Below are 16,430 nucleotides of genomic sequence, written 5' to 3'. Positions count from 1 at the left end.
ATATAGACTTCTATTACCAAAAATAAAGATTAAATTTTGGAGAAATAAAAACATCATCCTGGGGCGCCTGGGTGGCTCAGTCGGTTAAGCATCCGACTTCGGCTCAGGTCATGATCTCGTGGTCCGTGAGTTCAAGCCCCGCGTCGGGCTCTGTGCTGACCGCTCAGAGCCTGGAGCCTGTTTCAGATTCTGTGTCTCCCTCTCTCTCTGCCCCTCCCCCGTTCATGCTCTGTCTCTGTCTCAAAAATAGATAAACGTTAAAAAAAAAATCAGATAAAAAATAAATAAATACATAAAAACATCATCCTGTTCCAGAATGGATTAGTTATTTGAGAAGTAGCATAAAACATTGTTTACTTATCCTTGAAAATACAACACTAATAGTTCAGATGCATCTAATTTGATTAAAATGTGAATATAATATTCAAGTTTATTCTCATCTTTTCATGCTAAACTTAATTCTGTTATGAGGCTTCCTTATTCTTTTCTATTATTCATAGCAAAGAACCTTATTTATAAATGCCCTCATACTGTTTTCCTGATGAAGATGAAAGTTTACCTAGTGAACCCAAACTCAAGCACTGATCTTCCTGATATTCTAACTTACTCAGGAATTTGGCTTGTGTCAAAATTCAAAGTGCCAGAATGCATAAAATACACAGCTAGAAATCAGTTTGGGGTATGCTCTAGGAGACAGAACAGAGAGTTCTGAAATCCATATAGAGAAATGAAAGCAAAAACTCTCTCTAGAGTTCATGTTTTATTTAATTGGTAATATTTCAGCAGGAAGAGAAATGATGCTGTAAGTTACGTTCTATCAATGAAAAATAAATATTTTATTTTGACAATGCTATATGATATATAAATGTAGAAAATCACCTTTATCCTCATTATATTTAGGTCAAAGCTTCTGACTTTTTAAGAAGAGCTTGAAATATATTTATTCAGAAGTATACAATCATTGATACTCGTTAACATTTTACATTTTCTGTGTCCTACTTGGGTAAAATTAATTCTTATGATTATTAAATCACACACTTGAATTTCAAAACAAAACAGAACAGCAGAAAGATACAGCCATCAGCCAATTCTATTGAGGGAAAAGAAAAGTAAATAGCTACACTCCAAACAGTAGGTACCACCAGCAATCATAAGCACAGGAAAATTGACATTTTATATTTGTATAAATGTTTTTAAACATTTTCTAAATTTACTTCATTTAAATTCCAAAATTAGTTAATGAAAGTTAAGAAGTCTGGGTGATATTTTGCCTTTTGATTATTTTATAGTATAAGAATTGAGGTCTGATATGATTAATTTACTGGCAGTTACACGATTCACAATTAACCAAGTTTAGATTCTAATTCACATCCAGTGACATCTGGTTCAATGTATTTTCAATTCTACAGTATAAATATTTCCTGGCATAAGAATTCTTTAGGACACTTGTTAGAAAACACAGATCCTGCACAGATCCTGAAGCCCCTTCCCTTAAGATACTGATTTAGTATGCTGAAAAAATAACTGAGGTCTCATCCCTTACTACCTTATGAAATTAACCTGAAATGTAGAATGTTTATCATAGTTTCTATTCATGTTCAAATTAAGCTAAGTAGTCTTATTAGGATAATACAGCGAAACATTTGCTGGGCACTAAGATTGTCAGAGCAGAAACTGAGACAATAAAAGCAGAAAAATGAGGAGGTATTGAGGGACACCAAAATCCAGATGCCCTCATGCCTAGATCTAATCCAAATTCAATATTCAAAAAAGGATAAGACTAATCCAGAAAGGAAACAAATGGAAGTATGCATTTTTACTCTTTCAACACAAAAATTAAACAGAGACTTTTTTTAATAAAAATTGAAAGTACAACCATATCTATAAAGTAATTTTATAATACAATAAATAAAATATACCAACATTTAATTACAAATACACAAACACTTTATACAAGGTACACTTAAATAATGCAAATTTCTGTCATTAGAATATAAATTTTATGAAATATTTGTAACTGTACATAACATTACGGTACAAATAAAATTATATTGTATTTCATACCATACAATGATTATCTTTAGGAATAGAATTGTTGTCCTTGGCTATTATATGACTAACTCATGGCCTAGCATGGGTTGCTTCATTTTCATGTGATGCAAGTGGAAGGTTTATCAAGTTTAAAAGGAGAATCTAGGACAGTATTGACCAGTGGTTCATCCAAATTACAATTAGAGATTTGCCAATACTGTTAATCATTTGAGATGTTTCTTTCTGATACCTTTAAGATTACACAGAAAATAAAAAGTAAATATAAGAGTAACAAGTGCTATAAGCCTAAGTAAAAATAAATTATCACTTATATTTTGTCAGGGTTTAAATTGACACTTTCTTAAATATGTTTGATATGATTTTTTGTTTTCCAGCCAGAAGCATATAAAATTGAAAAAGTATTTTCCTGGAGTCTCTTTCAAGTTACAGATGACGTTGATAATGACAACAGGTTGGATGGTATTAAAATTAGTAATAAAATAAAAATTTGCCCCTTAAATTACACAGGATTAGAATGCAACAAAACTATCACCAACACATACTGCTACACTGTAAGGAATACTACACAGTAAGGCATAACTATGTAATAATCAAGTTTCATCTACTTTATTTATTTCAATATATCATCTACTCTACCAGAATGAGGTGCTAATTACATAGGAAGCAGGAGGTCTAGATTCTGGAGCCAAATCTGAGTTTTATTATTAGGTCACCTTCAATAAACCAATTATACTCTCTATATCTCTGTTTCCTCTTATGTAAAATAAGGGATGGACATCGGGAGACTGCAGCATTGCAAAGAACTGTATACATATTATACATTATTTTACTTAAAATTTACAAAACCATAAACAGTAGGTTCAATGCAGAAATGGCCCCAATCCTCCACTTCTTTTGCAATGGGGCCCTCTGCTCATTCTTTAAAGGATAACATCTGTGCCCAACTACTTGAATCCAAGTGAACATGGTTTTTCTTCTTTCGCCAACAGAAATCACAGATTAATAGAGTATTAGATTCAAGCCTAGGCCGTAAGACACTTAGAGTAGTTTTATTCACTCAAAAAGATTCTAAAGGAAAGAGGAAAAGAAGTCTAATCCAGGTTGAAAGATGATGTAAAGCAGAGATAAACAGTCAAGCTGAGGGTGTCCTAGACCAGAGAGTGTCCAAATGACATGCCAAATGATTACAGATATACTAAGTGAATGCAAACACAATGATCCAATTTCAGTCCAGATCAACAGCACCATCCTGATGACCACATAGACTCCTGAGTAATAACAAAAGATTACTGTTTTTAAAGCACTGAGTGGTTAGGTAGTTTGTTAACCAATATTTTTATATCAATAAATAATGGATACATCTATAATGAATATATGATCCCTTTCTCACTTCTCATTTTATTGATTAGAAAACTAGAACTAAGAAATAATTAACTAGCTCAAGATTAATAAGTAGAAAGTTGTCATCCTAATCCATATACTTTCCACTACAGAACAGGGTATATCCATTTTTTATGGGCTGTTATTAATGCTTACCAATAAAATTATTACACGGCGCAAATGTCCTTCAAAAACTATGGAAAAACATATAAATCATCATTATTTTTATTATCTGATTCCATACTCCATCAAAGATGCATATATATATGTATAGAGCTTTTTTTTTAATGTAAATTCAAGTTAGTTAACGTACACTTTAGTCTTGGCTTCAGGAGTAGAACCCAGTGATTCATCTCTCTCTCTTACATATGACACCCAGTGATGATCCCAGAAAGTGCCCTCCTTAATGCCCATCACCCATTTAGCCCATCTACCCACCCACCTCCCCTATAGCAACCCTCATTTTGTTCTCTATATTTAAGAGTATCTTATGGTTTGCCTCCCTCTGTTTCTATCTTATTTTTCCTTCCCTTCCCCTATGTTCATCTGTTGTGCCTCTCAAATTCCACATATGAGTGAATTTTGAGAAATCTGTGTTTCTCAAATCCCACATATGTTACCTTTCTCTGACTTATGTTGCTTAGCATAATACACTCTAGTTCCATCCACGTTGTTGCAAATGGCAAGATTTCATTCTTTTCATTACCAAGTAGTATTTCATTTCCATTGTGTGTGTATATGTCTGTGTGTGTATGTATATATATATTCACATATATATATATACATACACACACACACACACATATATATATACATATATATATATATTCACATATACACACACACACACACACACACATATATACATATACACACACACACACACACACACACATATATATATATATATATATATATACACATATATATACACACACACACACTGGAAAAATATATATATACATACACACACACACACATATCACATCTTCTTTATCCATACATCAGTCAATGGACATTTGGGTTCTTTCCATCATTTGGCTATTGTTGATAGTGCTGCTATAAACACCAGGGTACATTTGCTCTTTTGAGTCAGCATTTTTATATCCTTTGTATAAATACTTAGTAGTACAGCTACTAGGTTGCAGGATAGTTTTATTTTTAACTTGATGAGGAACCTCCATGCTGTTCCAGAGTGGCTGCACCAGTTTGCATTCCCACCAACAGTGGAAAAGGGTTCCCTTTTCTCCACATCCTCACCAGCATCTGTTGTTTCCTGAGTTATTAATATTAGCCATTCTGACAGGTGTCAGGTGGTATCTCATTGTGGTTTTGATTTGTATTTCCCTGATGATGAGTGATACTGAGCATCTTTTCATCCGTCTGTTAACCATCTGGATTTCTTCTTTGAAAAAGTGTCTGTTCATGTTTTTTGCCCATTTCTTCACTGTTTTTTTTCGGGGGGGGGGTGGTGGGTTTGGTAAGTTCTTTATAGATTTTGAATACTAACCCATTATATGATATGTCATTTACAAACATCTCCTCCCATTCCGTCCATTGCCTATTAGTTTTGTTGATTGTTTCCTTTGCTGCGCAGATACTATCAAATCAAATTCAACAGTACATTAAAAGAATTATTCACCATGCTCAAGGGGGATTTATTCTTGGGTTGCAGAGCTGGTTCAATATTCTCAAATCAATCAATATGATACTCCACATTAATAAAAAAAAGGGATAAGAGCCATATGATTCTTTCAATAGAAGCAAAAGAGGCATTTGACAAAATACAGCATCCTTTCTTAATAAAAACACTCAAGAAAGTAGGGATAGAAGGAACATATCTTGACATCATAAAAGCCATATATGAGAGGCCCACAACTCATATCATCCTCAATGGGGAAAAACTGAGAGCTTTCCCCCTGGGATCAGGAGAACAACAGGATGTCCACTCTCACTACTGTTGTTCAACATATTACTGGAAGTCCTAGCCTCAGCAGCAATGAAAGGCATCCAAATTGGCAATAAAGAAGTCAAACTTTCACTCTTCACAGATGACATGATACTTTACATGGACAACCCCAAAGATTTCACCAAAAAACTGCTAGAGCTGATACAGGAAATCAGCAAAGTCGCAGTATATAAAATCAATGTACAGAAATGGGTTGCATTTCTATATACCAATAACGAAGCAGCAGAAAGAGATATCAAGGAATCAATCCCATTTAGGGTTGCACCAAAACCATAGGATACCTAGGAATATAATTAACCAAAGAGGTAAAAGATCTGTACGCTGAAAACTATAGAAATCTTATGAAAAAAAAATGAGAAAGACATAAAGAAATGGAAGAACATTCCATGCTCATGAATTGGAAGAACAAATATTGTTAAAATGTCAATACTACTCAAAGCATTCTACACATTAAATGCAATTCCTATCACAATAACACCAGCATTCTTCACAGAGCTAGAACAAACAATCCTAAAATTTGAATGGAACCAGAAAAGACCCCAAATAGCCAAAATTATGTTGAAAGATGAAAACAAAAGATGGAGGCATCACAAGTCCGTACTTTAAGCTGTATTACAAAGCTGTAATCATCAAGAAAGTATGGATTGGCACAAAAACAGACACACAGTTCAAAGGAATAGAGAATTCAGAAACAGAGAAATATATGGCCAACTAACCTTCAACAAAGCAGGAAAGAGTATCCAATGGAAAAGAGACAGTCTCTTCAGCACATGGTGCTGGGAGAACGGGACAGTGACACATGGAAAAATGAAACTGGATCGCTTTCTTACACCATACACAAAAATAAACTCAAAATGGATGAAATACCTAAATGTGAGACAGGAAACTACCAAAATCCTACAGGAGAAAACAGGCAGCAACCTGTGAACTCGGCCGCAGCAACTAGGTACTTGATATGTCTCCAGGAGCAAGGGAAATAAAAGCAAAAATGAACTATTGGATTACTGGGACTTCATCAACATACAGATATTTTAAAAGTTGAGGGGCATTGCTCCAGTTGAGGGGCATTGCTTTCAGTTCCAAATGATGTATATACATGATCTTTTAGTTTCTTTCTCCTGAAAGTGTGTATCTCTTTGTAGATGGGCCTGAGGCAAGACATTACTAGCAAGAATGGGGAAAATATAGATATGTAACACATGGTTGGGTGGGTTACATAGTAAAATGAGTAGGAATTAATTTCTTGGTGCTCTAACAAATGAAAAGGATTTATAATGCCTTCAATATCTTCCTTTCCTCAAGAACTCATCATATTAATTGGTTGTATTATGTATGTGCATGCACAAATGTGTTGGTATTAAATTTAGAATAATTAAAATCTTGGGACAAAAAATACATTGTTAAATGATTTCTTCAAGATTTGTGTTATATATTCTTATGGCATTGAATGTACATTTCAGGATTTTATTACATTTAAGACACTCCTATACTTGTTAGAAACTTAGCCATTAAAATTTCATGTATCATACTTCACTATATTTTAATATAAGACACCAGACTTTGTTCTACCCACCCCTAGGAATTTGCTTTGGTTACTTTGTGAGAGATTAAGGCTTTTCTCTGGAAGTTAGCCAGATGAAAGATGTTTGATAGCCTAGATTAAATAGATGCATATTTATACACTCTGAAACTAGAAAGTTTAGAGGGAACCCTATTTTCTGATAGAGTAAAACAAGCTGATAAGATAGTAGTAAAACAATTAAACTAAAACAAATTCTGTGAATACTTGTGCATTTATTTAACAGGTATTTATTGAGTATATATTTTGTGACTTATAAGGTGATCTCTATAGCTATTAAAGATTGCCACTTAAAGAACTTAAAATACAGGAAAGAGATGATACTAATAACTAGATAATTTTTCCCTGAACAATTTTTTCTTAATGTTTATTTTTAAAGAGACATAGCACGTGTGAGTGGGGGAGGGGCAGAGAGATAAGGAGACAGGATCTGAAGCAGGCTCTGCATTAACAACAGAGAGCCCAGTACAGGGCTCCGACTCAAAAACTGAACCGTGAGATCATGACTTGAGCCAAAGTCGGACACTTAACCTAATGGACCACCCAGGCACCCCCTCCCTGAACCATTTCAAAACAATGCTTACCTTTTATTTCCATTATTTAAGCATTTCAGAAGAAAGTTTTTGTCTTACCTATCATGATAATAAAACCAGATTACAAGTTAGAAAAATTGGGACTTACTTCTCATTATCCTGTGATTTGTTTTATTATCACAACCAGGTTAATAATACTACATATGCATATACTATATAGCAAGATTGTTGCAGGAACAAAATGGGATGATATGAATGAGGAATTGTTAAATAATATACATTATTCAATACATTCTTATCTCTTCCAAATATATTATGTAAAATACTTGACTTTCCCAGAATTGTCAAATAAACTCAAATTTAAAAATGTGTCTTCCGTGCTCGCTTCGGCAGCACATATACTAAAAATGTGTCTTCCTTATTAAAAGTTATTTAATCCTAAAATGACACCTTCTATTAAGAAATTCCCAGGACTCCTGGGTAGTTCAGTCAGTTAAGCTTCCAACTCTTGCTCAGGTCATGATCTCAGATCAGGGTCCTGAGATTGAACCCTGCAATGGGTCTCCACACTGAGTGTGGAGCCTACTTAAGATTCTCCCTCCCTCTCCATGCCCCATCCCTCTACCCTGCTCACTCTCTCTGTCTATCTAAAGTAATAAAAAAAAAAAAATAGGGGCACCTCGGTGGTTCAGTTGGTTGAGATGAGACTTTGGCTAAGGTCATGTTCTCATGGTTCGTTATTAGTTCTAGTCCACATCAGGCTCTTCGCTGTCTGCATGGAGCCCAGTTTGGATTGTCTGTCTCCCTCTCTCTCCACACCTCCTCTGCTCACTCTATCTCTGTCAAAAATAAATATTAAAAAATGACAATAAATAAATAAATAAATAAATAAATAAATAAATGGCACATGGGTGGCTCAGTCAGTTAAGTGTTTGCCTCCTGATTTTGCCTCAGGTCATTATCTAGGGTTCGTGGGTTCCTGGGTTCAAGTCCTGCATAGGACTTCTCTCTCTCTCTGTCTCCCTCTCTCTGACCCTCTCCCTCTCTTTCTCTCTTAAAACATTAAATAAATAAGTAAGTAAATAAGTAAATAAATAAATAAATAAATATTTTTAAGAAAAGAAAAGAAAAGAAAGAAAAGAAAAGAAAAGAAAAGAAAAGAAAAGAAAAGAAAAGAAAAGAAAATTCTCCAGTGAGTTACATGTTACAGAGCTTTACTTGCTCCCAGTGTCGCATCAGGGATAAATTCTTCCTCCTATTCTAAACTAAAATTTCTTCCTTTCTAGAGTAAATCAACAGATGGAAGGCATCCATGGCTTTCTAGAAAGTTGATCCCTATAAACTACAGAAGTGGGCAGAGTGTTTGTCTAATGCTAATGCATAGTAATTTTTTTTTTCTTAACATTTGGTGGGGTAAAAAATAACTTCTCTAGTTATCATTTCTCTTCTCACATTTGTGACGGCCCCATCATCAGTGACATGACATTAGTGTTCAGGGTGTCCATCATGAGAAAATGCATTATTCATTTACATTATGAATGAACTTTTAAAACAAAAATGTCATAGATGGTCTGCAGAAACTGAAGAAAATATATCTAATTATACAAAGAAGCACTGACTGATATATAATGCCATCTTTCACATTTTTCATACATGATTTATTAGTTACAGTAGTATTGCATGTGCATTTTTGTTTTAAGACAAGATACCTTTCAATACAAGGGACAAGGCAGGCACACACACATACACATCAATGAACATTTATATACAAGAGCTATTTATTATTAATACATTGTCTTCTGTAGGGAGACTTTGGTAATTAAAATAGAGAGCATCTAAAGAGCATAAATCCTAATTTTTGACAACTTATTTAAATACTGTGTTTCCAGTTTGATCGTAACAATTAAGTTTTAGTGGCTAAATTTCCAATTGTGATAGGAATATTCCTGAGATGTAACAGAAACTTGCTGATGGGTACACTCTATGCTGTAAGGATACAGAACTCAAGTCTTCCTGAATAAGTCATTTAATTGTCAATCTCTTTTTCTTCCCCAAACTTTTCATTTTCATTTTAGTAAGAAATGTATTATGAGTTTTATCAGACATTTGACAGAATGCATACATAAATTTATCAAATATGAATAAAGCATATATAATACACATATATATTTCATAATAAGAATAAAATTAACTATGTACCAACTTTAATTTGAAGAATTAGAACCAAAACAGAAAGAGGGAAAAATGATTAAAGTCTGAATGAAAGTGCCTCAAATAGGCTTTAAGTTAGGGCAAAGAAAACAGGAGCTGGGTTTCCCAAGTATCAGTTAGTCTGAGTAAACTTCATTGAGTTTTGATAATTATCATTATTTTTTCTAACGTCATTAGCTTCCAAAATGTGGGTTATTTCTAATATTTTCTTAAATTTTTAAGGATTTATTTGGAGATTTTTAAAAAAATCTCACTCAACTAAATAATGATAGAAGTAATGGTCTTTTGCTCTTTTTATCTTCCACCCCAAGCACATTTTAGGCTAGGCAGGGAGCAGTTACCACCAAGCATCAGGGATAATGGAAAATGTAAACACACCAGATTAGTTCTGGAATCAAAAGGGCACAAAATAAGGGTCAGATGTGGAGGTTATTCTTTCTGCCTGGCAGTTAGTGCCCTTTACCATATTTCTTTATCATCCTTATCCTAAAATTTCATTCTAAATGTCATCTTCTCCATAAAGCTAGCTTTATCCTCTTAGCCAGAAACTATCAGTTCCTGGACATGAGGAATGAAGTCTAATTCATCACTCTGTTCCTCCCTGCCTTACCCATTGTAATTGTGCATTTGATGCAGGGTTTTTATAGGAGTTTCTAGCAGTCTAGGTTTCTAGCTTTCAGAGCATATATAGAGTATTAGTGTTTGTTTTGATGTGGAATTCATGCATATCTTTTTGTTCTTTTATCTTATAGATGATAATGACATGAATATTTGCTGTCTATCCTTCCCAGTACTGTGATTTTCATGATAACAGCAATCATGTTGTTTTAATCACCATTGTATACCCTTCACTTAACACAGAATCTAGCTTATAAAAGGACCTCAGCAAACACAGTATTTGTTAAATGGGTGAACTTAGGGTCAGGATGATGATATCTTGCAAGACAAAGGGAGAAAAACAATTCCTTAAAGATCAAATGCTTAACCTCAAAAAAAAAAAAAACTGTTAAGATATGTGTACATATCTACTTTCTATCATACCCAACTGCTTTTCAATAGCTAGGTTATGTCCAAATCTTTCACTAAAGTGTATGTTTGTCTGGAAGTTGAAAAATCAAACTAGCATGATATCAAGGAACCATGGAGTTTTCAAAGTTTTATAAAAGCTAAATCTAGAGAATAAATAATAGGAAGGAAAAAGAGAAAGAGAAAAATTTTTGGACTAAAAAGGATAGGAATGTCATTCTGCCTGATCAGAAATAGGACTCGGGAGTACCTGGCAAACTCTCTGGTAGGGGCCAACACATCAGAGCTCTGTAACTTTACGAACTCCCACCGAAACTAGATATTAGAAACTGGCCTTGTCAGTTTCTCTAGAGTTGCCCATGACTTTGGGTAAATGCTGGCATAGTAGCCTTCAGATTCAAGGGCCTTGAGACTCAAACCAAGAGGATATCAGCAGTCAGCCCTGATTTTCCACTTCCGATTTTTTTTAGTGCATCTGGCACATACTGACAAACAAGAATCATGGTAGCTTTCCAGTCCAGGTAAGGAAAGGCATATTGCTCAACATGAATGGTACCATCAAAAATAGCTGAGACATATAAGTGTTATATACTTACAGCTATTGTCTAATCACAATGAGTTACCATTTTAGTTAACTTTATAGCTCTTTTTATCTTACAAGCCACATTGCTTCCCATGAAAAGTTTTGTTTTAAAACATTTATTTTGAAAATTATTTCTATTAACATTTACTATGACAAATATATTCTTAAAGTGTGGATTTAAAACCGTGATCTTTCTTTGAGCTTTAGTTTCTGTTCTAGCTATTTTATTGAACCTCTAATTAGAGTTACAGAGATACTGTTTGTTTTGGATATATCAGTCTCTCTTCATACATGTGTATAGGAGAGACCTTATATGAACTATGCAAACTGAAAAATCACTGTTAAAATAGAAACCCCACTACAGAAATCACCCCCACCGAGTTCAGTTTTCTTGTCTTTAGATAATTTATTTGACTCGATGAAATCCTCATGTTTATTCTACTCAACACAATAATATTTTTCTTTTAGTTAAAACTTCTCTGTTAAGTCACGAACAACTTTTGTTGGATAGTCTTATTTTGCCCTTCAGAACCCCCTCTTCTAAGTCTGTGACCCTGAGGTTCTTACTCTACATGATTTTTCATGAATCATCTGGGAAAATTTCCAAGAGTGTTGAAGCACAGCCAGGAAGCTGAGGAAATGTTGAAGAGAGCTGGAGAAAAACTGCTGGGAGGGTCAGAAGAATGTCAGAGAAGGTCGGGAAACATCAAACCCAGAAAGGCTCCAAACACGTGCCCTGCGGTCAATATCATGTCACAGACAAAGCTTCAAAAATACCAAGGTTAGAAAGCTACTTTGCATTACTTTTTCTCTCTCTCTTCATTAGCTTTCTTAACATTTACTATTAAGGAGACGAATAGTACAGTAATAGAAATATATTAACAAGAATGTTATGGCCAGATAATAACTACTTAATAATAAACATAACAACTACCAAATATTGAGAATTCTCTATTCAGCATTATATTGATCACTTCACATACATAATCCCATTCCACCATTCCATAGTATTATCATCCCACTTTTCTGATACAGAATCTGAAAATAAAAGAACTTGTGTTAATTTAATAAGGTTACTCAATCAATGAGAGAAATTCAGAAACAGGTGTACTAGACCACAAAGTTCCTTTAGCTGTGTTATGGCAGAGACTTTTGCAATTGTCTAATACTGCAAATATACGTGATTACTAAATTAACTGTAAGTATAATTTTACTTTTCTTTCCTCCTATAAGCCAACTTTAGCACAATAAGAAAATATTCACCTTATGCTGGTTTAAGGAAAGGTTAAATTTGTTTCAATTGTTAAAAAAAGATCAAATACGTAATACTGATATGGGTAGAATTATTATCCTAATATCTAAAGAAACTCAAATTATAATAGGGAAAAACACTAAGCATATATAAGCATAGTAAATGACAAATGATTTGAAACACTCTTAAATTCTACAGAATTACTGAAGATCTTACTTGCATGATATGCTTAAAATATTCTAAATATCTCAGGGAGCTGAAAACAAAACAACAGTACACTCTCTGTACCCATTTGAGCAAGTGTTTTTACACTACCCAGAGCCAAATATATAATTTAAAAAGAGCATGAGCCATTCCCGGAGGTAGAAGAAAATGAAGAACCCAAATTTTCTTCCCTGTTTTATTCCTAACATCTCAACCAGTAGAATATAACAGATTGTTGGTAATGGCTTTAAGTTGAATTACAAGGCTCATTTTGCTACAGGCACACTGGTTTTTGCCTCGTTCCTCCAATTCTCTTGTTTTCTCTTAATTCTAAACTCTTATATGTGGTTCTATGAGAAATCTCTTCCTTAATTCTTTCACTAATTGAACTATACACTCTTCCTCTAAATGTCAAGACAAATGTAGCCAACTAAGGAAAAATTCCATGATCTATATCACCTCTCCATGATTTAAACACTCATAATACCATAAAACATTAATAGCATATATCACAGTTTCTGAAGTATATATTTATTTGCTTAATCAGGTAGTGAGCACCTCTCTTCCATAAGCTTAAAGTAATGTGTGAACAGAGATGATGCAGGAAGCAGAGTAATGGTCCACAAAGATGCCCATGTTCTAATCCCTGGATCCTACTAGTATGTTACATGGCCAAGGGGAGTTAAAATTGGAAACAGAAATATGCTTGCAATCAGCTGACCCTAAAATGGGGAAACTTCTGGATTATCAAGGAGTGGAAGTCATGTTATCACAAATATCCTCAGAAGTGAAAGGAGTTGGGAGAATCAGTGTCAAAATGATTCAGTGTGAGAAAGGCTAGACCAAGCATTACTGGTTTGAAGATGGAAGGTGGTCATGAGCCAAGGAATACGGGTAGCCTTTAGAAGCTGGAAAAAGCAAGGAAATGGTTTCTCCTCTGGTGCCTCAGAAAGGAATGCAGCTCAGCTAGCAATTTGGCTTTAGCCCGATGATAACATGTTAGACTTCTACCCTACAGAGCTATACGATAATATATTTTGCTGTGTTTAACCACTAAGCATGTTGTAATTTGTTTCAGCAGTCATAGAAAGAAAATAGTAGATATTATTCCCAGAATCTGGTGCATACCTGGTACATGGTGTTTGATACATTTGTTTAATAAACAAATAGATAATAAGCTTGAAGGATGTGCTATATCAACTGGATGGTACTGAGGTCCCAATATTTTCTTCTATTTATAAATTAATTTGAGTCAAGAAACATTAAAAAAACACACAAACAGTATTCTGTGGTTTGAAAATTATAGGTCACATTCTAAAGCCTGCATGCATGGCAGATTTAGAACGAGAGTTTACACCACCCACCTTCACCAGAGCTTTGTATGATCAGGCTCTCTGAGTGTGAGCAGTGAGTTAATGTGAAGGGGACATAGCTGGCCAAGTACTAAAACCTCTTTTAGAAGCCAAATGTAATATAATTTTTGCCTCAAATTAAAGGACTCCTATTATCTTGGAGTGACTCTACCTTCTGTTTACAAATTATTTCACTTCTGTTTTGTCATTTACAGCAATCCTGTGGACTACCTGTTTCTAATCTTATTTTCATGTCATTAATCAAGGCTCAAAACATGTTATTAATTAAGGGTCTGTCCTGGTAAAAGTGTATGAAAGGAAGGTAGAGCATCCCACCTCAGAAGGCAGTAGGGAGGATTATTTCATCCCTGGCATTTTTTTTTTTTTTTTTACATGGCCTGTTCATGGGGCGCTGGGGTGGCTCAGTCGGTTGGGTGTCCGACTTCAGCTCAGGTCATGATCTCACAGTTCAAGAGTTCAAGCTTTCCATCGGGCTCTGTGTTGACAGCTTCGGATTCTGTGTCTCCCTCTCTCTCTGCCCCTCCCCTGCTAACACTCTCTCTCTCTCAAAACTGAATAAACATTAAAAAAATTAAAAACATAATAAAATGGCCTGTGCATGACAAAACTAAAAAGCAGACCAACTTTCTTTGGCTTGACTCTGTTTAACTTATCTGCAAGATGATGCTCTCCCTCCCTATCTCCCTCTATGGCACTATAATGTGGGATTTAAATCCAGGCTCACTGAACTCAATATCCACTTTTCTTCAGTCACATCATGTCTTCTTTCTGGAATTAGGCTTCCTCTGTTCAAATTCTTTTCACATGTGAACATTACTTGTCCTTTCTCTGCCTCATTTTCATTATCTATAAAAGGACAGCAACTGTATCTCAAAGGTAGTTCCTGGATTTAATATATGAAAAAAAATGCATACGATAGCATCTGTCTTAGAAAAGCATTCTGTACATGTTAGCTCTTACAAGAGCTTTGAAATTGTCCCTGGAGAAACTTCTCAGGAAGATTATGGTGTGAGGTTGGAAGAAATATTTTCCTAAACTATGTGAGTGACTGTTGAAATAATCCTATGAGGTATGCGTAAAAATAGTTTATCTAACATGACTCCTAAAAAAAATGAGTTGGACACAGTTCATGAGGTCAAGCCTTGCGTCAGGCTCTGCAATGACAGCACAGCACAGAGCCTGCTTGGGATTCTCTCCTCTCTCTGCCTTTCCCCAAGATGTGCATGCACACTCTTCCTCTCTGTCTCAAAATAAATTAATAAACTTAAAAATAAAATAAAATAAAATAAAATAAAATAAAATAAAATAAAAGTAAAGTAAAGTAAAGTGAAATGAAATGAAATGAAATGAAATGAAATGAAATAAAATAAAATAAAATAAAATAAAATAAAATAAGTTGGATTAACTAGAAGGTTTTAATTTGTTAACTAGTGTGTTTATATTTTAGGACAAAGCCAACTCATTTGAGCCAATATAACTACATCAAACTCCATTTGTTAAGCCATGTGACCAGGGTTCAAATCCTAACTCTACCACTTACTATGTGTGTTAACTTTAGGCAAGTTAACTTACCTTTTGATGCCTCTATTATGTCACCTATAAGATAGGGATAATGATACTGACCTCACAGGGTTGCTGAGTATGAGTAAGTTCATACTTGAAATGCACTTAAAAAATAGTGACTGTCATATATGTGCTCAATAATTACTTATTTTTATTGTAATATGCCAAGGTGATCTTTCAAGAAATCTTAATTATGTGTTTATTTTTAAGTATTTAATTAAATTCCAGTTAACATACAGTGTAATATTAGTTTCAGGTGTACAATATAGTGATTCAATATTTCTATACACAACCCTATGCTCATCATAAGCACACTCTTAAATCCTCATTGCCTATAAAAATGATGGTTAGATGCCACAAAGTAGGTAGCAATGCCTTACCCATATATATGTTGTCAGGACCAAGGGCCTCTTTCATCCTTGTCAATCAACAGGAGTGCTATAACCTTCTGTCCTTTTACATATCAAAAAATCTTAATTATTTGAACACTAGAGACATCAGTGGATTTCTAATGGTTTAAATACCTAAAACGACAACAACAAAGTAAATAGCATATACTCTTCTAGGCCATGGTCACCTACCACAAAGCAGACTTAAGATATACTTACTTCACATATTCCCCAGCTAGTTAAGCTACAAAGGGAATTCTAAAGGTTTTGTTGTGGAAGTTATAAAATTAAAACTATGGAAGTGGAATATTCATGA

The 16,430-nt window shown here is 34.3% G+C and overlaps 1 non-coding gene across 1 annotated transcript; it reads right to left on the bottom strand.

Annotated features, from left to right (window-relative positions):
• Positions 1 to 16,060: 16,060 nt before the first annotated feature.
• LOC123582147 lies at positions 16,061 to 16,192 on the bottom strand. The gene has a single exon (XR_006704235.1). It is a non-coding gene; the product is annotated as a U6atac minor spliceosomal RNA (small nuclear RNA).
• Positions 16,193 to 16,430: the final 238 nt, after the last annotated feature.

The sequence above is a fragment of the Leopardus geoffroyi genome, chromosome A1 (genome assembly GCF_018350155.1).
Source record: "Leopardus geoffroyi isolate Oge1 chromosome A1, O.geoffroyi_Oge1_pat1.0, whole genome shotgun sequence".
Classification (NCBI taxonomy): domain Eukaryota; kingdom Metazoa; phylum Chordata; class Mammalia; order Carnivora; family Felidae; genus Leopardus; species Leopardus geoffroyi.
The sequence above is the reverse complement of the archived record's forward strand: the minus strand, read 5'-3'. Positions and strand labels throughout refer to the sequence as shown.